This window comes from Arvicanthis niloticus, chromosome 4 (assembly GCF_011762505.2).
Source record: "Arvicanthis niloticus isolate mArvNil1 chromosome 4, mArvNil1.pat.X, whole genome shotgun sequence".
In the NCBI taxonomy this organism is placed as follows: domain Eukaryota; kingdom Metazoa; phylum Chordata; class Mammalia; order Rodentia; family Muridae; genus Arvicanthis; species Arvicanthis niloticus.
This window is the reverse complement of record NC_047661.1, coordinates 106,447,293-106,471,492: the sequence shown is the minus strand read 5'-3', so window position 1 is coordinate 106,471,492 and position 24,200 is coordinate 106,447,293. Positions and strand designations below refer to the sequence as shown.

The 24,200-nt window shown below is 40.4% G+C and overlaps 2 long non-coding RNA genes across 3 annotated transcripts in view; one reads left to right on the top strand and one right to left on the bottom strand.

Annotated features, from left to right (window-relative positions):
• Positions 1-9,687: 9,687 nt before the first annotated feature.
• LOC143442128 (uncharacterized) overlaps positions 9,688-24,200 on the bottom strand; it is a 28,518-nt gene continuing 14,005 nt past the window's right edge. Inside the window, exons 2-6 of one of the 2 annotated variants that reach the window (XR_013110119.1) lie at positions 23,491-23,714; positions 20,531-20,690; positions 19,934-20,048; positions 13,718-15,154; positions 9,705-9,820 (exon numbers count right to left, since the gene is read on the bottom strand). This is a non-coding gene — a long non-coding RNA (uncharacterized LOC143442128). Of the gene's footprint in view, positions 9,821-13,717; positions 15,155-19,933; positions 20,049-20,530; positions 20,691-23,490; positions 23,715-24,200 lie in introns of both variants that reach the window. The other variant, XR_013110120.1, reaches the window with a different exon arrangement.
• On the top strand, positions 11,093-12,924 carry LOC143442129 (uncharacterized). Its single transcript, XR_013110121.1, has 2 exons — positions 11,093-12,015; positions 12,608-12,924. It is a non-coding gene; the product is annotated as an uncharacterized LOC143442129 (long non-coding RNA).

The following is a 24,200-nucleotide window of genomic DNA, read 5'->3' as shown; positions in this document are numbered from 1 at the left end:
TCCCACCTCCGGAAAGTAGTATGGGACCAAGCTTTCAACACACGTATTTGTGGGGAGGATTTTAAGGTCCCAATCATAACAGAGGCTAAGGGGGTGGGGATGGGGTAGGGTAGCTAAGAGTAATGTTATTTGTTATCATTAAAACAGTCTATCAATCATTGAAATTCCATGGAAAAACAAGAGCAAGAACTCCCTTCCCCTGAAGTTGTAAACAGAGTACAGGAAGGACAGAAGGAAGACACAGTGAAGCAAGACAGCACATAGCCTAAAGGGCTGGCTGATTCATTTTGCCACGTGTCATACTAAATCAAGTGTTTTGAAATGCCCAGAGAGAATTTTTATTTTAATGACAGGTACCTTTTCCCCCCCATTTATTTACATCCTACAATATGTTACTTTTCAGTGAGAAAGAGAAAGGCTGTCAGTTGCAAAGCCAGATTGTATTTCCCTGAACCCACACTCTTTTCTGGAATGTAAAGTTATCCAAGTAAAAGAACATGATCTTCTAGTGTTCTTAGCTTGGCACACAGTCCGGGCATAAAGATATGTGCAATGTAGATTGTTTTTGAAAATAATAACTGTTTTCTTGTTTTCCAGGCATGTCAGCTAACCAGTGTCCCTTCAACTAGAGTGGCTTCTGTCATTTTTCTCATTTGACTATTTTCTTTAGTATTTCAAAAGAAAAGTCACTGAAGGATGGCCAGGGGCAGATGGGGCAGAACACTACACCAGTCTTCTACTTGTGTGCTGGGCTCTACCATCATTCCATTCTACAAGACACCCTCTCTCTCTTCCGTCAAATATCCCATATAATAGTTGATTTTCTTCTCCCCTTTGTACCAGTAGAGAAATGGATCATTGTTCTTCTGAAAGGAAAAATAAAACAACAAAATTTTCTTGACGTTCTTTTCAGGTCTTGCAGTATCTTTACCACAGATTTTCTCTAAAGAGCTGTTAGCACTCACCTAAGATTTCACTTTGATCCTGTCCTAATAGGGCTTTGACCTCACTGGTCTGCTGAAACTACATTTCCTGAGGTAAGCAATCGAAACCCAGTAGTAAATTATTGAAACTATTGTACAGAAAGTCAAAGTTATGGTGTGTAAGTACAGAGTTAATTCATAACATAAAGCCAAATTCAGAATATCAAAATGGACAAAATGCATTCTTCAGAAAAATCTTACTACAATATTATTTTGATGGGAGTTTAGTAAGTTTGAGCAAACCAAAATGACTTTGAACACAGACATTTGTCCCAGTTACATTAATAACTTGAGCTACAGGTCATATTGGCAAATACTTATCAAAGTTCAAAGGCACCTGTCTAGATAGAAATCATTCTAAAAGTTGCACAAAGGTAAGGGTACCCCACAAAAATAATCCATCTACATCCATTTGCTCTAACATAGAACATTTAGTAAATTCCCCCAAATTATAGGACACAGAGGAGAACTTCAATTTTGTAAAATAAAACTTTATAAAAATGTGATAAAACTTCCTTCTTGGCCATTTCCCCTCAGAAGAAAGAAATTAAACAATGTGATAAACAATTCTTGATAAAGTAACATGTGATCTATACCTTAATATATCTTTGCAATTAACATTTCCAGATCAGCTGAAAATGTACTGTAATTGGAGGATCTGGTGTTAAAATTGTAGCAATGATTAGACCTGAGTGGTATGACTGATTCTTACCCAATCAGTTAAAGGATCAGATGCAGAAATCAATGAAGGCTCAAATAAATGTATGATTTTGTAAAATATTTACTCACATTATAATGAGAAGTGATGTTCCAACTTTTTAAAACATCCCAACTTGCGATTTATTTAGAAGAAAACCATAAAAGTTTAACAAAGCCTCAAATAGACTGACAGGGCCATAATTTGAGGTAATTAAAAGGCTGTGATTTTGAGCTTTCTTATAAATGTAAATGATAAACTATACTCTAAAGTCAACCAAGATTAGTCAATAAAATACCAAAGTTTAGCTAAAACTTTAAAATTAAGGCACAACAGAATACCATGAGATCTCCATGGTCTTCAGTCAGGCTGGATTTATAAGGCTGAGACTTATTGTTCAACTGAAATCTAATCTTTAAACTTTAGCACATTAATTTCATGCTTCAAATTACTGCACCCCAGAAAATATCCTACATCTTGGTCTTGATTTTCAAGCTAAGATTTTTACTTTTTATTTTTCATCTTGGCATTAAAGGGAAGAGGTACTTTATTTGGGGGTCATTAAGGAGAACAACTTAGACATGACAAGACCTGATGTATGTGCTTTGGCATTACATGCCACTTGATCTGCTTGAGTTACCCCTTTGACTTTACCCAAAGGTTCAATGCTGTGCCAAAACACCTGAGGGAAATAATTTAACAGAAGGAAAGATTTATTTTGGCTCATGGTTTCAGAGGTCTCAGTCCAAAATCACTTGGCTCTGTTGCTTCTGGCTCCAGTGTGGCAAGGCAGAATGTCAGAGCATATAGTAAAATAGGTCTCTTTGTGATGAACACTGTGATGGTAGTGCCTACCAAATACTTAGTGGTCCAAGTACTTGCCCAAATCCCATCAGCTAGCATACAAGTCTTGAGCACTTGGGCCTTTAGCGGGCTGCACATTTCATATCTAAATCATAAAATGCTCCACAACATTCATATCTACCTCAATGCAGAAATGTGATTATTCTTTCTCCAAGAGTCCCCAAACCTAAATATTCCCAATATTGTTTGAATGTTCAAATACAAGGTCTCTGCCAAGACTCAAGTCAGGTAAGCTGTGAGTCTCTGTAAAATTAAACAATTTATATATGCCCAATGTACGATGTCAAAGACATGTCAGTGTTCTCATTCTAAAAGTGAACAACTGGGTTATAGGAAAGAAAGATGAGGTCAAAGAGATGCTAAAACACAGAAGGACAAACATTAAACCCTACAGGCTAGCACCCAGAGCACACCGAAGCATGATGTGTGATCCATGGGGCTTGACAGTTCTGCCACTACAGGTTTTCTCCTGTGCTCTTCCCCTCTTTGGCTGTTTTCTTTGGCAGATAGTCCACATCCCTGACATTTCTATTTCCTTGGGGGTCTCCATTACATCTTTGTCTTCATTCTAATCACTTCCTCTTCTGGGCTACTTAAAGGAATCCTGGCCTTGACATACATTGTCTGGCCTTCCTTTCAGAACTAAAAAGAAACCTCCATAACTTCACAACTCTTGAGTTCTTCATTATCAACAATATTAGCATCACACAAAGAATGACAAGATCCTCCTCAGCTCAATCAATAAACAGATTCACCTGGATTATGGTCTTAGTGACCTCTGAATACTCAGGCAGCTGAATATAATGATGTGGATGCTGAAGAAACAACTTCTTAGGCATTGACCATTCAGAGTCTCAACAGAGACTCTGTTCTCAAAGGAAAGATTTTCGGTGACGGTGACTTTCTTCTTTAATACTCTTGAGCTGGAAATGGGTTGAGTGTGGCCAATTTCAGAAATATCTTCAAAGTATCTTTTCTACTGTCCCTGTGCAAAAGACTTGGGTTTTGGTGGGTGGCGGTGTTTTGAAATAATGTGGCCAGAAACTATGTCTTCTTTAGCTCCAACTTTATTCTGGATTTCCTGAGGAAAGTCCAGATTTTTCAAACCTTTCTGCTCTGATTTTTTTCTCTCAATTTTCATTTTAAACCTGGGTAAGAGCAACTAACTATATTCATGCAACAACCTGTTAGGCTTCCTCAAAATATCTTCCACAGATTAATTTGAAGGTAGTTCCTCTCCTCCCTTTCCTCCCTCCTTCTTCCCACTCTTCCCTCTCACTGTCACTTTTTTCTTTGAGAGAGGGTCTCTGTGTAGCTATGGTGGTCTTAGAACTTGCTATGTGAATCAGGCTGACCTTGAAGTCAAAGTTCTGTCTCTGCCTTTCACGTGCTGGGATTTCAGGCAAGTACCATCACACCCACTGATGATAACATTTTAAAACCCAGTCTCCCATACAGTCTTCGAGCACCAGAACAATTTAGGCAAAATTTTTTCATACAACATAGCAAGCATGGCTTCTAGCTTAACTCCCAACAGAATGTTTGTTCTCATCAAAACTTTGTGAGCATCACCTTTACTGTCTCTATTCCCATTGGCATTGTGGTCTTCTGAAAACCTATCAAAACTGTCTTCTAAGCCCAACCTTCAGTGTGCTAGGTCTCCACTAGTCTACATCTCCAAACTTCCCCAAATTCCTCCCACAAACCAGTAGCTAGGACTCAGAACCCTTGACAATGTTGTAGTCACATCAGTGTCCCCAGTTTAAGATGCCAATTTTCAGCCAGGCAGTGGTGGCGAATGCCTTTAATCCCAGCACTTGGGAGGCAGAGGCAGGCAGATTTCTGAGTTAGAGGCTAGCCTGGTCTACAGAGTGAGTTCCAGGACAGCCAGGGCTACAGAAAGAAACCCTGTCTCTAAAAACAAAAACAAAAACAAAATAATTTTTAAAAGATGCCAATTTTCTATGCTAGACAGAATTTTGTTTGTGATGATGGAATACCTGAGAGAAATAATTTGAAAAAGAAGAAATATTTATTTTGATTTCTGGTTTCAGACCATGGTTCAATGCATGGTAAAATAGAATGTTATGTACTATAAAATGTGCTTTAAGTGGCTTACAGCACAGTGGACAGAAGATTGGTGGGCCAAAAGGGATAAGATATTCTTCAAAGGCCCGTCCCACTGTGTCCTAATTCCTTTAATTAGGACTCATCTCCCAATAAAGCAATCAAATAATGAATCAATTAATGGATAAATCCACTGGGGAAGATCACGCCATCAGGAATCCCCAGCATTTACCATCTGGCTGTCAAGCATTCACACCTGGGCCTTTGGGGGGGGAAGTCTTCATATCTAAATGACACCATTTGTTTGGTCAACTTCCGGTCTTTACAAACCTGACAGTAACAAGACAGATAAATTATAAAATATTAGTGCAAGAGTGTAGCTATCCACAAGGAAAACTCAACAACTAGCTTTTTAGAGACAGTAAATTGTTTCTTTTGTCTTCCAGTTTTCTAAACTATTGGTGCAAATGCTGTCAGTCCCTAGGAAAATTTCTCTGGAAAAAAAAAATCTTCCATTTCTTTCCTCCACAAATATTAGTAATGGGTTAATGCCTAGTTCCCACAGGGTCTTTAGAAGTGGGTGGTGAGGGACCTGGATCCGGACGGATGGCTCAGAGGTTAATGGTGCTCTCTATGAAACCAGGAGGACAGAGATTCCTATCCAAGTATTCATGTAACAAACAGGGCACGCCATCCACACCAAATAACCCCGGCTCTGAGAAAGTCAGAGACAGAAGGATAACTATGACTTGCTGGCTTCTAGCCTAGCCAAGAAAACACCAGCCCTAGATTTAGGAAGAGATCTGGCCTCAAAGGAATAGAGAGTACTAGAAGAACATACACACAATGCCCTCTCCTGGCCTCTGTGCACACACAGACATAAACAGAAAACCACACCCTCCTCCCAGGTGTTTACAGCCTAAAACTGCTGCCTGCAGAGACCTTCTACCAAGGCTGGCTAGCCCCTTCTCCATGCTGTAGGTAATAAATGCACCCACATTCCAGGTTGCTGTGGTAGCATTTGGAGAATCCTACCCGATGCCAGCCCCATTATATAGGCTTTCTGTCTTTTCTTCCTTTCTTTGCCCTCTCATCGCCCCTAATCAGTGTTTCAGGATCCAAGCCTAGAAGGATGGGACACTAAGCAGGCTGTGAGTGATTTATGACACTCTGTAGGTATTTTGTTTTTGACACAGGGTTTCTCTATATATAGCCTTAGGTGTCCTGGAATTTGTTATGTAAAGCAGAGTAGCCTCACAGAGATCTACTTGCCTCTGCCTCCCAGATGCTAGGATTAAAGTCATGTACCACCATGCCTAGCTAAACTACACAGTTCTTTAGGCCTGTGCACATACTACTCCCCCAGACACATAACTAAAAAACATCATAATAGCTACTTTTATCAGACTGTTATAATATTAAACACTGGCACAGAAAACACCTAGTATATAGGTCAGCGGTTAAGAACCATCTTGTGAAAGACCTGAATTAAGTTCCCAGCACGTATGTGGCATCTCACAACCATCTTTAACTGCAGCTACAGGGAATCTGGTGCTCTTTTGACCTCTGCAGGCATCAGACAAACAAGTGGTCTATAGACATTCACAAGCAAACACTCATACACAAACATATATATATATATATATATATATATATATATATATATATATATATATATATATATAAATCTTTTTTAAAAAGCCTAAAACAACCAAAATCAAATGAATCTAGACTAAAACAACACACCTAGCATAGTAATTTATCGTGCAAAATGGTGTACATGTAAGTCTCATGTGTTAGATTAGCCGTTTGCCATCTGACATGGAAGGGTGGGTCTCGCCTTGTTGAATGCAATATGCTTTTAATAAGAGAGGAAGTCTCCATCAGCTGCTGGAACTCTTTATAAATCTTCACCTTGTGTTACCTGGTGTTTGCTTATTTGAGATCTAATTATATCATGCCTCTTTCAGAGGGTTTTTTCAATATCCTTTATATTATTAAAAGGGGATGGAGGAGCAAGAACAACCATTTAATCCACTATAATGGTTTTTAAGAAAAGCTAAAGACATAGGGCATTTTGGTCATAAACTCTGCCTTTTATGCAAGAGGATTTCTTTCTAATAGCAAAATGAAAACTTAGCAATAGATGATACAGTCATTCCGAGTGTATATACTACACTTCTTTGAAATAGAGAGGCAATAAGGCAAAAGTAAGACTTTCTTTATCTTCTACTTGGATGCCCACAGAAATCAAACACTGATGTGAACCAAAGAAAGGAAGAAGATCGAGGTGGCGGCGGCGGCACACACCTTTAATCCCAGCACTCAGGAGGCGAAGGTAGTCGGATCTCTGAGTTCGAGGCCAGCCTGGTCTACAGTGTGAGTTCCAGAATAGCCAGGGCTACACAGAGAAAGCCTGTATCGGGGAAGGCAAAAACAAAAAAAAACAAAACAAAACAAACAAAAAAAAAAAACAGAACAAAACAAAAAGGAGGGATAGAGGGAGGGAAGGAAGAAAGGAAGGGAAAGAAAGGAAAAGCGAAAAGCTCTTTGTGGGAATCAAATATTGCCATGTGAATTGCAAACTAGTGCCACTTCCAGACTTCCAATTCTTAACTAGGAGAGGGAGGGTTTCTTTCCCCTACCTTAGACTTCATATTAAGACTTCAGAGCAGCCTCTAGTGGCAGATTAAGGACTTTACAGTGACCTTGCCAAACCCAAATACCGTCTACTTCTTTTACTACTGAGCAAGGGCTGAGCCAAAATAGCTAAGCAGCCTTGGCAGCTACACATCCAACTGTCCTCAGTGCTTACTTCTGTTTGGATTTGGATGCGAAGTGCCAAAGCTTCCAACGCGTGGCAGATGGAGGTGGACCCTGTAGTCTCTGAGCTGAAGCGTGGTGGGTGCGGTGAACTACTATTTTACTTTAAGGAACAAAGACTACATGAGACAAGATGGGCTTGACCACCTTTAACAGGAAGCCCTCTCCTCCAGCGTCTTTCTGTCTCCTTGAAATTATTGTAGCAGGAACTCCGGAGTGTTTACTGTCTCCTCTAGCGGAGTAGCGCTCAGCAGAGATTGAGCCTTCTGGTCGGATGCCCACCGAGGTTGCCGGAGGACCCTTCTCCCTTCCACTCCGTCGCATCCTTCTCCTTGGGCCCACACCACACAGGCACACTCAGAGGAAAGGCTCCCTGCAAAGGTGAAATTCACCCGGAATGGCACTGAGCCCGCACCCCTGCGGCCCAGGGAGAGCGACCTGGGGGTGGGGGGCGACCAGGGCCACCGCAGGGGGGCGTAGGACTGCGTTTGGGCACACTTTCCCTAAGGATGCAGCCGGACCAGTAAGCCGGTGGAGGTGGGACACCTTGCTGTCTCCTAAGGTGGTTCCAATTCCCTTTATGGAAACAAATGTAGCTGGAGGATATGACCCTCAAGCTTCCCGAGGAATCAAACGGGCAGCCCTTGCTAAGGGATGAGAAAACATTTTATTTATTCCTTCAGTTTCAACTTTAGAATTAGTGAGAAGCCATGTTTTGAGGTGATAGATCAAGAGAGGAGAAAGGCAGGCACATGGACTGAGAAAAAAACCTATTTGACACATTGCCACTTTTGAAAGACGAACCTCAGAGATGTTTTCTACTTTTTTTTTTTTTGACAACTTCTCACACTTAGAATGAACTTTGGTTATTTTGGCAATCCCCCACGGCCATCCTCCAACCTACTCTTATCTCACTGAAACCCTTCTCCTAACAGATTCTTTTGTTCTAAGGAGAGTGAACAAAAAGACTGTGACCTTTCTTTATGTCATTAATATAAACATGCAATTTAATTTTGCTGTGTGTCTTCCACAGGTGCTTTCAAATAAATTAATCTCGACTTTATTTTGTATTATATTTTGTTTACTATAATTTTTCTTCCTTGTCGGTAGTAGTGCTGCAACGATGAATTCATATTTGCTGAGTATCTGGAAGTTACAACATGAAACATGGCAGAGTTACTTTATTGACGCAAGGAAGCATCAGGGAGAGGTAACGCTGGGCCATCTGTTACACTAACTGAACTTACTATTGGAAATGGGCTTTGCCTGTTCAGTTCGAAAGGTAGAATTCAGGAATAATTACCTAGATAATTCAAATTCCCAGAAAAATGAGATCCTGCTTTGAAAGAAAGAGTCATGATTGATTTGCTTTCTCTTTTCTATGGTTGTCGTCGTCGTCGTCGTCGTCGTCGTCATCGTCATCATCATCATGTTTAATTACTTACATAAATGGATAGATTTTCCATGTTAACTTTTCATTGATTTAAAACAAATTTGTTTTCAAGTCTACACTTGGGGCTTAAAATTTTTTTCTTCCTTTCCTATGAGCCCCACTGCTCAGGTATTATAATAGAAATGAAAATAAAACTCCAGAGAATTTCAAACATTTTTACCGTGGTGGTTGGTTACACAGCCTTTCTGGCTCGTGGACAGGAACAGACTTTAAATATTAAGACAATTGCTTAAATTCTTACTCTTCAGTTCACTAAATATCCACTGAACATAGCCCTCAAAAATCACATGGTCCTGATTGGGTTTCAAAAAGTAATCTCAAGAGTTTTAGTAATAAATTATTTTGTCAACACAGGGCTTTTTAAAAGTAATGTTCTGAAATAGCCAGCAAGCAGCTCTAATCAATCATTGAGAAACTTTTCTATATTCGAGCACAGAAGACATTAAAACTTAATATTGCAAAAGCAGGCCAGACCACTATCATCAACACAATCATGCTCATCATTTATATCACATATTAAATGACTCAGCACAGAAGTGCCAGCAAGTGACGGAGCGCTGGCGGAGCACTGGAGGCAGCAATTCTTTTCGGTAAATTGGTGTCAGCTCTTATGAGTATTAACCCTAAGATAGACCTAGTAGACATTTAAGATAATTTGAGAATACAAACATGCTGGGTTGGCGAGGGAGAGCTCAGTGCAGACATTCTGTGATTCCTAAAATTCTTCAGAGGTTTTTCTTTGTCTGTCTGAGGAGTGAGGAGCTTGAAGACAGCCCAGGCGTAGGTCCATTCACTGGTTACCCACCATTTCTTCCCACTGCGGTTGACTCTTCACATGTCGGTACTTTTAGATGAGAGATTGTTGCCAATTGAAGCTGGTAGATCATCTAACCCAGGAAAAGTCCCACAATGATCCTGCTGGTTTCCAGGTACCTGGTAAAAATACGAACAAAGTCAAATGCACTTAAAGAGAGCATTGAAAACAGCCTGTGCTCAGACGAAACCTGTCTCTGCTGCATATTCCCATCCTTAGCTGCTCTCCACCTAAATCTCAGCCATTCGCTTGATTCGCGCACTGTTGGATGTACTTCATTATCCTGGATTTGGCCTATAAAAGTATTTTTAAGCAAAAGTTAATATGGGATTGGTAGGCCTGGATATAGCTGTGCCTGCTTGTGTTAAGCTGTGACTATTTATTTACTGTTAATATTAAGGATATAGATTTTGCCCCATGCAATAAAATATGACCTGTCAGGGAACCAAATTTCATAAATGATGCTCCATCTTCAAAATTTTAGTGTCATCTATTTATCTATCTATCTATTTATCTATCTATCCATCCAACTACCCATCTATTTATCAGGCTTTTCTAGTAAGGCTTCTCTGTATAACCCTGACTGTCGTGGTACTCACTCTGTAGTCTAGGCTGCCCTCAAACTCAGAAATCAGCCTGTTTCTGTCTCTCAAGTGCTCAAGTTTAAGGCATTCCTCACCATGTCTGGCCTAAAAATTTAGTTTTATTTTTGAAGTAATTCATCCAAAACATATGTAGTAAATATCTGCCCCATACAGAGTACTATTGGGATCTAAAGAAAGATACTCCCTAAGCAGTCTCACAGTTTACTGACTCTTTTAAAGTAAAATTATTTTTCAGTAATAATGCTTATGTGGAAAGATAAGCAATGTTTTTAGGGCCCTTTTCAAGTCTCTTATTGGAGGAGTAGCATTTTAAAAACTTTAAAAAATACATGCACGAATACACACACACACACACACACACACACACACACTGGATTGAGGATGGTTAGAAACCAGTCTGAATACTTGTGCTATGGCAATGATGGCTTTGATCTCGCTCTTCCGAATGTGAGACAGGATTGACAGGATTGACCGGTTACTGATGGAACCTTTGTTTGGCACCAGCACATCCGCATGAAATTTCTCTTCTTTTCTCATTTATTGTAAAATACTGTACAGTCCTGTAGTTCTGTGTACTGAGTAAAGCACAGACTTTTATAAAATTTAATACTACAGCAAAGTGTCTGAAATGGTATTCCAAACTACGGAGGAAAGAAAGGAGAAAAAACTCTGGGGATTTTGAACACAAGATTTTTCCCAAGAAAGCAATTAAGAATGGGATATATATATATATATATATATATATATATATATATATATATCCACATATATATATCACATCATATATATACATATATATATGATGTGATGTCAAAAGAAAAAAATCTACTTCACAATTCACATTTTAGATCAGATTTGAAATTATATATGCATATATATACACACACATATACACACACACATACACACACGCACACACACATATATACATATTTCCTAGACAAAGGAGGCTGCCATATCAGTAAAACTTAAATATGAAACTTTGAAAGCCATTTCACAATAATCTATCTTCAAATAGCAATTCAAAAGAAATCAAGATTTTTATAACATTCATGTATTTTCATCAATATTAATCCTAACTTATAGATGACCAAACAATTTTTAACTTCAGAAACAATTAACCCAAAACAAAGCAAAACAAACAAAAACAAGGGGGCTGGAAAGATAACTCAGTGGTTAAGAGCACTGGCTGCTCTTCTGGAGGTCCTGAGTTCAATTCCCAGCAACCACAAGGTGGCTCACAACCATCTGTAATGAGATCGGGTGCCCCCTTCTGGTCATGCAGGCATTCATGCAGACAGAACATTGCATATATAATAAATAAATCTTAAAAAAAAAATCAAATCAAAATAAAACAACCACTCCCAAACAAAAATCCAAACAAACCTTATGCTTCCTTTCTATATTTCTTGTTAAAGGAATATTACACCAAGCAAAATCCAACAAAGTACTGCAGATAAATCATTGTTCTTATAATTATAAACATCATTTTCCAGTAATTTCTAGCTTGTTTTTAACAATGAGAATATTAATTTATCATTTTTTAACTAAAAATGAACTATAGAATATAAGCCCTGCCCCAAATTGTGACTGCTATGTCGAGAATAAATAGCATTCATTTCTTTTCTCAACTGTTTCATCAATTAGGTGGCACTGGCAAAATGACTGACAGCTTATCCCTTACATGAAAGAGCCTCCAACAGTGGAAAGTAAGTTGACTTCTGCGAAGCAAGTATCCTATGTCTACCTTTTTTTGTACTTTACAATATGCAAGTTAATCTTACATCTTACAAGTTGATCTAAACCATGGGGTTTTGCTTTAACATGATGAAAAAGATTAACACAGATCTCAGCTTCAAAAACTATGGCGATCCTAGTTTTTGAAGCCATGCCACCTTTTCAGGTTTTAACCTGTCTATGAAACAAGGTGAAGGAGAGCATTCTTTGCTGTGTGTCTAAATGTTTGTGTATCTGGGAAGCACTAATGTAGAGCAGTTATCTGAAGAAATCACCTAAGTTTTGGAACTCACGTGAGAGAGGTCTTGTAAAGCTGGTTGTTGTAGCTCATTAAACAAATGGACCAGAGTAGAAGAAAACTCCATGACAGTTTTCTTTTTTAAGTTTGTACAACATTCCAGTTGAGGATTTTTCTGCATACATATTTGCAGGTGGTAACTCAACCTATGTTGTAACTCTTTCTGTGAGGAAGGTATTATGTTGCTAGATAATCTGCAACTACCAAAAAAAAAATGATTCCATATATCTGGCTGATATATGGAATCTACCCTTTATCATTTTCAGCCTTTTGTTCTATGGGACACGGGATTCACAGGAAGTATCTGTTAGCGTCAGAAGCTGTTTACAGGCAGACTCTGAATCCAGCAATGACGTCATCCTTAGGCGACAAGGACCCCTCCTTTATCAGTTGCCATGACCACCGTCACAGACCTGCGTATGTGTTACCTGTGCATCACCTGCATCACCTGCGCGGTTTACCACCTGTGTTACCTCCATCATGGCCCGGATAAAAGGCACATACCTGACTCGAACCCATAGCTCTCTCTTCTCTTCCACGCTTCTTCAACCCTCTTTTCAATAAAGACCTCCCAAAGTGAGAACTGTGCCAGCTCGGTGTGATCTGTCCAGGAATATGCCGCTTTTCAACTAATAATATCTATTACATGTACCTTAAACTTCTGGTTTAAACCTGTGCAGATAATCACACCACTCTTAAACCTACTCAAGGACAAACAGGAGCAGTTGTCTCGAGTATTCATCTTACAATAGGGGGGCACATCACTGAACACACTGCATATTGAAAATGCAAGACGGCGATGCATTTATTACACTTTGCCTCCCAGCCATGATAACTCAGCCACACCACACACAGGAGAATACCAGCCACTTCCCCTACTGACTGTGTGGTTGACAGGGAACTCTCTGTTGCTGCCAAGCATTATAAGAGAGTTATCACAGCACAATTACTTGCCCAGAAAAAAGATCAAAATTCAAAGTATAGTGTTTACTAAATGTAGATTTCTTCGGCATCATCAGAAAGTCAAAACTCACAAGTCAAAACATCGCTGAGTTAGGGATCTTGTGTATTTTGAGTATTCACCGTTCTGACAGTCCCTTGGTGCTTTCTGTGTTTTTGGACAGTATCTTTCAGAGTATAAGAATTAAAGTATATTCAGCATCTCATACATGTAGCTCCGGGAGTGACCTGTTACCTTAGGTAACAAGGAAAGTCTTCAACGGATACAACCCAAACACGTTTAACATCTTTAAGCAATTAGGTCATACTCCAGCCTCTCACTGAGAGTGCAAAAATTCATTGTATGAGTTACCTATTGCTGCATAACAAACGACCCCAACACTTAGTAGCTAAAAATGACAACAAACATTTATTACCTTTCATGGTTTCTGTAGCTCAGGAATTTGGAGCCGGCTTAGCTGAGTGACTCTGGATCAGTGTCTCTCATGAAATCAAAGTCACAATCTCAGCTGCAGCCTGCTCTCCTTTGAACTGGTGTGGGGCTGGAGGCTGTCCTCTAAGACAGCTCACTCACATGACTAATTCACTCCAGCTTAGCTCCTTACAACATAGACTTCTCGGGACTGGCTGAGGGTCCTCATGACCTGCGTGGCAGCTGGCTTGCCTCAGAGTAGGTGATCCAACAGAGGAAAACAAAGAAACCATAGTATCTTTTTCACACTAGCATTCAAAGCCACACTCTATCCTTTCTATTTTCTATACCATGGGTGATACAGGTAAGTTTATTCTACTGTGGGAGAAGACTATCTAGGAACACCAGGAGAGAGAATTATTCAGTAGCCATCTTGCTCACTAACATGAGAGTTAATGCTATATCTCCTATACCACCCACCACCACCACCACCACCCATGTGTGAAATATCTTCTATCTTCTCAAGGCTCCCAAATGCCTCATTCCATCATTAATAGGTTTCTAAAGTCTAGTTAGAATCAGGTCTAAATGTAGATGAAGCTGGATCTGAAGAACTGGGAACTAAGTAGAAAAGATAGCTCCTCCAAGTACATAACCTGACAGTGGGATGGAGTCGCAGTAGCCACTGCACAATACTGGGCAGTGCTGGAGTCACTGGCTCATAGACGTTCTGGAATCAGGCTGAGCAAATCTCAGAAGTTCTCCATGCATGCTCATCTCTGCTTCCAGGAAATGACTACCTATCTGTGAGCTCTTGAGACCTCTGCTTCTACTTTGGAGGGATCGTCTTTTCCCTGACATGCCTCTTGTTTTCCTAAGTCTGTCTGGTTCCTGCCTAGAGAAATCTGTCAGTCCGTAAGCTTTCCTTGTTTTCTCATTTTTGTTCCTGTCTATAAAACCCATCATCACCCTGACAACTGTGTCCTTATACAAATATGATGGGTATCTTGTGCATTTTAGCCGATTTCATTTACACACACACACACACACACACACACACGCACACGCACACGCACACGCACACGCACACGCACACTCACACACAGCCACAAAACCTGTCAACATCATTTCTTCTTTGCATAGGGTTCCTGCAGAAACCACTGAACCAGTGAAGTACTCAACATCTGACCCAGCGGTTCTGAGGCACGACCTTTGGACCTTCTTAAGGTTTTAATGGAGAGTATTATCCTCAGCTTCATTTTCAGCCCAGGATTCTCTGGCAGCCCTGCACTGGATCTTGGTCTAGAAGCCTCTTCTTTGTCTTGGCATTGTTTTCTATCTTGGAAAGCCTGGTAATTTTGAAAGTCAACAATTCTTGGGTTCTGTTGGCTTGACAATTCTTCCATTCGTTTGTTTTTTTCTTCTCACATTTCATCATGAACTGCAAAGTAAACCGAAAAAGAAAAAAAAAAAAAACACAAAAAAAAAAAATCTTCAAGACTTTAATTGAAAATCTGTTCCCTAATCCATTCTCTCACCCCTCAGTTTCCCTTTTTCGTTTGTTGTGTTGAGAATGGAACCAGGGACCTTGGGGCGGGGGGGGAGGTGGGGGGGGGAGGGAGAAGTCCTTTACCACTGAGCTACTCTCCCAGTCTTGCTTTGACTTTGGTTTACCTTTGTTTTATTCTTGTTGTCATGCTGTTCATTTCAATGTTTTGAGACAGTGTCTCACTCTATTGCTCAGACTGTCAATTTTCAATCCACCTGCTTTAGTAATCAGAGTTCTAAGATTACAAGCATGTTCCATGGCACTGGGATAAGACATCTGTTTTCTTGGTTATAGTTTCCAGTTCCACAACACTGCTGCAACAGAGTTCTTCAGCTCTTTTCTCCAGTCACCATGGGTATGCCTCCATGAGAAGTTCTCAATGGCCACTAGATCTACTCAAAGGGTTTTCAAGTTTAATTAATAATCCCTTCACTCTCAGTTTCTTCAACTGGGTATTTCCGGTACCTCTCCCATCATCTTATGGTTTGCTAAAATGGCAGCAACCCACTTCCAGATATACTAGTTAATTGTTAATATATAGCAAATTACCAAACTCCCTCAGATAAGAAAAAGTTTATCTCAGTTTCTGTGAGTTGGGAATTATAGAAGAGCTTATCCAAGTGGTTCTGCTGCAAGGTCTTTTATGAAGTTGGATTGATACTGACTGCCACTGTAATTCTCTAAAAAGTGGGTGTGGTATTACAGTCCTCTTCCCAGACACTTCTCCACATGGCTGCTGTTTTAGGCTTTTCTTTGCTGTGAAGAGACACCATGACCAAGGAAACTCTCATAGGGAAAGTATTTACTTGAGTCTGGCTTACAGTTTCAGAGGTTTAGTCTATTATCATCATAGTGGGAAGCATGAAAGTGTCCAGGCAGACTTGGTGCTGGAGGAGCCAAGAGTTCTACATCTTGATCTGAAGACAGCCATGAGGAAACTTTCCTGAGGACTGGGATTAAAGCCATGCACCACTACACCTGGACAAAAGCCTTTCTTTACCTTTTCACAAGATTTTTTATAAGTTCTGGGTTGTAGTTCATTCCAGACATAGTCAAGTTGACAGCTGAGAGTAGTCATCATACCTGATAAGTTCCTGCTGGCTCTTGTGAGGCAGCCTCAGTTCCTAAACCCTACACACTTCCTCATAGGGCTATCAGAATGACCTCATAGGATGGTAGCTACTTCCTGCCCTATTGTCAGAGAGCTATCTAAAGGAAAGCTAAGCAAAGGTATGTGTCCCTTATGTGTTAACCTAGGCAGTGACATTGACACTTCATCATTTCTTCAATATTACCTTTTCAGTTAACACGTTAGGAGTTGACATACTAAACATGTGTTCTACCCTAAAGTACAAGCCTGGGCTACCCTCTGTGTCTTCTAGCTACACAACCAACTCTTAATCATTGTGAGAGAAAGCTGCAGAAGAACGTCAACCATAGGAGCTGGGAACTATGGTGCAATCATGTGGCAGGATTTTTCCCTGTCCAATCCATTTAAATATTAATGCAGCAGGAGGCCTGTGATTGGATAGAGAGAAGGGAGACAGAGCTAAGAGTTGCAGAGAGAGACAGAGAGGCAGAGAGAGACAGAGGAGGGAGGGAGATGGAAAAGAATCAAGATGGAAGACAGACAGGGAGAAGATCCTGAACCAGTGTGGCTTTAAATAGCTCTAAGTAGACATGATTTCATATAGGGATAGAATGATTGGGGTAACTTGCCTATTCTAGGTGGGTATCTTGTACCATTATCTGTTGGCCTTGAAGTTCATAAGATGCCTCATTGTGTAGGCATCTTGTGAATTCAGAATTTACTGATATATAAATCTGACTGGTTAATTATAAGCTTCAAGAGTGTTGTTTTACTGGGTTACTGGAATGTGGGACCAGCAACCGTAGGGGGGTTAGGGCTGGAGAGAAGGAACTATCGGCTCCAGAGACAAGTGAACCAGAGCTGGGAATACTGTGACCAGCTGCCATGAGGGCTTGCTAGGGACAAAGGCAGTGGAACCACGCTGGGGCAGAGAGCCAGTGGCAGTAGCACGCTGTAGTAGTAGTAGTTACTTTTTAAAAAAAATACATCCCACAACACATGAAAGTTAGTGACCATATTCAGTAAAATCATTGATAACTTAATCTTTAGGTGCTTCTATTAATCTAGCTTTGCCCCTTTGAGTACTTACTTTTACTGTTTAAACTTATGCCTATTTATTATTTAATTTTTTTTTTTACTTCGTGTAATTGTGTGAAATGAAGCCAAGTTCTCAAGCATGAAAGGCTGGTGCTCAACCACTGACACCTTCTCTGCTGCCAATCACTAAATTCTGATCAAATACACATTTCAACCTAATCTGAGTTATATTTCTACTATGTAAACAATGTGTTTTTGAATGTTGAATGATTGATTAGTTTGGTAAACAATGTAGTTTATTTGTTTATTTATCTATCATTGCTTATTTATTTAGTGTATCTCTCTCTCTCTCTCTCTCTCTCTCTCTCTCTCTCTCTGTGTGTGTGTGTGTGTGTGTGTGTAGGGGTATATGTGTGTGGGCACATACTTCCACAGCACATGTGTGGAAGTCAGAAAATGTTTACAGGAGTGAATCTACACTATAGTGTGTCATGTATGACATAGCTCTAACTTCTCTAGAATTCTAACACATTTTAGAAAGACTGGATTAGGCTGATAAATCCCTCAAGAAGTGAAGTTTACAAGTTTAGATTTCTAGTTTGGAAAATATAAACATATGATTGAATCAGTCGAGTTATACACCAAGTTCTAGTCTCTGGCAAAATTATAAGGTAGGATAAATTTAGGATACATTTATTATTCTTTGCCCACTCAACTTAAGAGCAGATGCAGTGTTTACGTTGTTATTTTTATTTGTTTCCCAATGGATTTTGCCATATGACTGAGATTTTGCAGATCTTAACTCTCTCCCCTCCCTCCTCCGCGACACACACACTGTTGGGGTTGGACCTGGGACCCTACATAGGCTAGGCAATGTTCCACCATGAAGCCATAGCTATTGTCCAACAAATGCTTTTTAAGTTCTCAATTGGTTTATAAACTATTCATAGGTTATAGATTTCTCTCTTTCGTCTCTTTTTTGTTTTATGTGCATGTATTGGTGTTTTGTCTCCATATGTCTGTGAGAGGGTCAGATTTTAGAGTTACAGACAGTTCTGAGCTGCCATGTTGGTGTTGGGAATTGAACCCAGGTCCTTTGGAAAAGCACTCATTGCTCTTAACCACTGAGCCATCTCTCCAGCCCCTTTGTGCTTAAGAGCACGTACTGCTCTTTTGTTCGACCCCAATTCTGCTCCCTGAACCACTATGGCTGTAACTCTGGTTCCATGGGATCCTGTGCCTATGTCTCTGTAGGCCATAAACGCGATACACATAAATTCATGCAGGTACATGCAAATAAGTACACATAAATAATAAATAAATACTTTACATAAAAAATTCTACTCAGTTAGAGTATCTGAGTAGAATTTTTTTTATGTAAAGTATTTATTTATTAGCTCTATCTGGAGCTAGGGGAATGTCTCGGAGGGTAAAGACTTGCCACACGAGCATGAGGACCAGAGTTCGAATCTCCAGCACACAAAATGGCAAGATATGTATGTAGCCCCAAGGCTGGAAGAGTGGGGAGACAATGAGTGGATTATGGGTGATCAGTGGTCAAACAGTTTAATGAACACAGTGTCCACATTCCCTGACAGGGTGGAAAAGAGGGAGTCATAGTCCTCAGTGGTATAACCATAGCATGCTGCCCTTGATGAAAATCCTATCTATGCTCATGCAGAACACCCCGATTACATGCAGTGGGGTTCCCCTCCTTCCCCCCAAAAAGGCTTCAAAGTAGAAAAGAAGTTCCTGTGACAAGGGCTTGATGGGAAGAGACAATATGACAGGCTCATGGGAGTGGGACGTGACTAAAGCACATTCCACACATATATTATGAAATGTTGATGTAAGACAGAAACAACAGAGGAAGACAGAAAACGTTGACCTCTGACCTCCACATGTACATACACATGTGTGTACCACCTCACACACATGAGTAAGCCACAGACACTTTCTGTGTATCTGAGTGAGTTTGTGTGTGTGTGTGTGTGTGTGTGTGTGTGTGAGAGAGAGAGAGAGAGAGAGAGAGAGAGAGAGAGAGAGAGAGAGAGAGAGAGAGAGAACAAATAGCTATTTTAATAGGGATATGTTAGACAATATAAGGAAGTTGAGAAAACGTTTGACTAGAAGAAGGTATTGATTTCCTGACCAAGTTGAGAAATAAATTTTTTTAAAATGTACAAAGTATTTGCCGATTTACAAAGTGTAAGGATTTTCTAAGTACCGTTGGAGGGTTAGTCTTGGATGGACCAATCAATCGGTGGCTTCTTTACCTGGACAATCTGGGCTTCGTGAAGTTGGAATTCCAAAGCTATTTCTTCGCATCACATTTGCCACGTAAGAGTCTCTTTCTTGAGCACTCAACGTCAAATCTCCTCTTCAAATGAATAGTTTCTGCTCATGATCTCACCCTCTACCCAGTCACTCACAGAAGCTAAGGAAGCTGAGGTGTGCCAGCGTGCCCAAGCCTCCTGATAGTATTTCTTTTAGATCCATTTTCTCTTTTCCGCTGGAACCCCAGTTTAAATGATTTAGCTTACCTCTCCTAGCAGGTGACCCAGCCACACATCCTCACCATATGAATGCAGAAAGCCAACGTTCACACGCCACCGTCCAGAAACCTCAGTCCCAACTCCTCACCAGTTCCGTGATGAGCTGCCAATGAGGTTTAGATTTCAATGTCTGCCACGGCTCAGCCACAGTTTAGTTTTCCTAGTATACCTTCCACGTCTTCCCTGCACCATATCATTTTTGGTTTACCGAATCCCTCCCACACACCATCGAGTCCCTATTTCCCATTTCTCCCGTTTCGGCTTCAACTGTTCTCCTTCCACTTTCATTAAAATTCTGCTGGATTTTTAGTGGAAAAGTCAGAAGGACTCGGAAACAGTCTTTTCCACTGAAAGCACTGGTGTTTGTTTGTCTGTTTGTTTTGTTTTTGCTGTCCCCTCCCTTGAAAGTTCCGGGTATTACGTGCCACACTATAACTGGGTTTCAATTCCCTGACTGCACAGTTCCTCTTGTCAATGTTAATCATCTCAGGACTCATGTTACACCATGGCATGTACAGCAGTTAGCACATCTGTCTTACACGGAGGTTCATAGTGAGTTATGGAGTAGACTGAACTAAGACTTACCTCTTGGTTTTGGGTGGTTGGTAGTAGTCGAGGATTGTGTGTGGTTAAGAAGAACATCTTTGGAGTTCAAACAACCACAGAGTTAAATTAAACTTTACTAGTTCCTAGATCGATCATCTTGGGTAAATCAATCCATCTTTTGCCACCTTGGGCTCCTCACCTGCAAAATGAGTATGCCTATCTCATAATCTGTTCTCATAATTAAATGACATGCCCTCTATAAAACCCCTCCTCTGCCAAGTGCCCTGCCACATGCTAGTAATCCCAGCACTCAGGAGGTATAGACAGGAGTACGGAGAGTTCAAGACCAGCCTGGGCTATATAGTGAGATTCCTTTCATCTCTTATGCCTAGCAGAAGCTTGTAACCGATTTTAATAAATTTTTATAAAATAGCAATTAGTTAGAAATAAATGTATCCTTTTAATCTCAGCAACTCAGCAGACAAAGGAAGGAGGATTTCTGAGTTCAAATCCAGCCTGTCCACAAAGTAAGTTTCAAAACAGCCAGGGCTACACAGAGAAAAGCCTTATATCAAAAAAAAAACAAAGAAAGAAGCCGGGTGGTGGTGGCCCATGCCTTTAATCCCAGCACTTGGGAGGCAGAGGCAGGCAGATTTCTGTGTTCGAGGCCAGCCTGGTCTGCAGAGTGAGTTCCAGGACAGCCAGGACTACACAAAGAAACCCAGTCTCGAAAAACCAAAAAACAAACAAACAAAAAAAAAAAACAAAAAAAAATTATAAAACAAAATGAATTATTTAAAAATAAAAGTAAATATGAAATCTGAGTTGTAGAACAACTAAGAAAATATTCTCAGTGTATGGGGAAAGAATAAAGGTGGCAGAGCAAAGTAAGAATCGAAAACTTTTTAAAAATTTCTTATTATATGTATTCAGTTTATTTTTATGTGTTGAGTGGTTTTTCCTACATGTATATGGTGTACCATCTGTGCCTGGTCCCCTTAGAGGTCAGAATGGGGCCTCAGATCCTCTGAAACTGGAGTTATACATGACTGTGAACTGTAAGTAGGTGCTGGGAACCAAACGCAGGCCCTCTGTGAAAGTAACAGGAGCTCTTAACCACTGAGTCCAAGCATGAAGATTGTTTTTTAAGGAAGCATGAATAAATTTGATCTTTTTGTCTGTTTTGAGCTTCATTTGGTGGGTACGTGCCTGAAATCCCAGCCCATAGGAGGCACAGGCAGGAGGTTCGGGAATTTAAGACCAGCTGCAGCTACCTCATGAGTTCAAGGCTAAATATGAGACCCTGTTTCATGAAACCAAAAATAGAGGGTAGACCAGAGGAGATTTGCAGGATTCTGCTTCTTCCTTCTACCAGGTAAGTCCCTAGGCTCAGGCTCCATCCTACACACCTTTACCCTCTGAGCCATGTTGCCATCCCTAACTTCTAATTTCTTATATAAATTTATAGCATAGTCTTAACTACAGAATATGATGAAAATTCCCTACATTTTTCTAATGGGAACCACCTGATTATCTATGGTTATTCCTAAGAGTTTGCATCTTTACTTAGAAGTGAAGATGTTTAAATACTGCAGGCTACTGCTCAGCCACAGGACAAAGGTTTCACTGGACCACCCACATCGAAAGCGAACCTTTAGTGTCCCTCCCTGCCAGCATCTGTAGTCTCTCGGAGGGACACTGTAAGTGGCTGTGACCATTTGCTTTCAGGAATACTCAGGGGAGAAAGACACCTGAGGAATAGCTAGACAAACACTATTTGTTTCAAGGCAATAACCAAAGCCGGAATTAATGCCTTCAACATGGCTGTGCTCCTGAACATAGGCCTGAGTGTGTAGGTTTGGGTTGGCTTGTATCAGTCTCCTTCTTCCCACGAGGAGAGCTAGAATTTCAGGGCATGTCACGCTATTTAGTTATAGTTAATTTAGAGTTTGAGTCCATTTTTTTAAAAACAACCTTTCCCCCAAATGTCCTTAGAACCAAGTCCCCCAAGCTGTACCAGTGCACAGAGCTTGCCTTTGAGATCACATTTCAAGTTCCTTGAGATAATCTTTTCCTAAAACACCAGAAAAGACACTTAAGCAGTGAGTGGAATCCAAAAAGGTGTGGAAAGGTACAGAGGACCTTCACCCAGGATTTTCCAGTTTTGTAAAGGATAATATTCAGTTTGTTTCATTCTAAAGATGTTATCTTATCTATAATTAGATACAGTTTGAAAATCTAGTGTCTTGAACTAATGCAGAGCAGATGTTTTTCAGAAGTGCTGGAAATATAATAGACCTTCAATGACTGTTAGAGCAAAGGCAGAAAAAAATCACAAAAATAAATAAAAAATAGCTTAACAGGTGTGTGTGCGTGTGTGTGTGTGTATGTATTCTATGTACCTATGTGAGTATGTATGTATATGTTTATGTGTGTGGAGTGGGTGGGTATGGGTGTGTGTGTGGGGGAGATGGTGTGAGTATATGTCTATATGTGTATAGAGTGGTGTGTTGAGGGTATATGTGTATGTGTTGTGTGTGTATGTATGTATGTATGTATGTGTGCATGTATGTATGTTTGGGGGGGTGTGTGTATGTGTGTGTGTGCTTGTTGGGGAGAAGGGGAAAGAAGGGATTTATGTATGTGTGTGTTCATGACTCTTCTTTTTCCTTCCCTCAGTACCACTCAGGCAGTGTCAGCTGAGGGTCACTACAAGCTATTTTCTCTCCTTACCGTTGAACTTCTGAGGATCCCAACAGAGAAGGTCAAATTTTGATTCCAAAAGTTTTTAATTCACTTCTATCTCAGTGAGAAGCCCGTGAGTATGGAGACGTGTGTGTCTACTTAAACAGGGATGTGGTTCTAAGTGGGAGAGACTCATTATGTCCTACATCAGGCACACACACACACACACACACACACACACACACACACACACAAGCCTAAATACAGCCTTAAAGGGACTGTACACATTCTATCTAGTGTTCGCCTTCACCCACCCTCTCTTCCTCAGTCTCTCATGTATGCTTCTCTCTAAGTCAGTTCTCTGTCCTGCCAGACTCTTCAGTCTTCTTCCCTGGTGGGGGTGCAGATTTTGAAAAACTCATCTCTTCAGCAAGAACTGCTTCTTCTTTTTTTTTTTTTTTAAATCTTCCGCTGGAAACTTTGTGCCATTACTGCCTGGTCTTGGGAGCCATTCTGATCAGCAGCAGCCTTCAGTAACCTATATGGTTGGAATAAAAAGAACAGCTTTATCCCAGAGAGAAACACCCATTGACAAGAAATTAATAACATTGGAAAAAGCAAGTATTGTTAAATTATAGTTTAAAAGTTATCCGTAGGCTGGGGTGGTAAGACACTCTTGCGGTCCCAGCTCCTGTCACAGACTTTCAGCCCCTTCTTTCTCAGTGTCCTCCTGAGCCTTGGAGGCTTAAGAATTTAAGGCCATGGCAATGATGGTCTTATCAATTAAGAAATAAAAACACCTTTTAAAAGCTTCCTTTTGTTTTCTATAAAATGTCACTGTTTTAAAAAAAAAGTCACTGGAGAGGATGCGCCAAGTCTTGCAGTGACTTGATGTGCCAGGGATGGGAGGCAGCGTGTGGGGGGTGGTACCTAGAAGGGGTCTCCCCCTTCTCAAAGGAGAAGACGAAGGAGGAATAGGGAAGAATCTATGTAAGGGGGTAACTGGGAGGAGAGGGGGCTGATA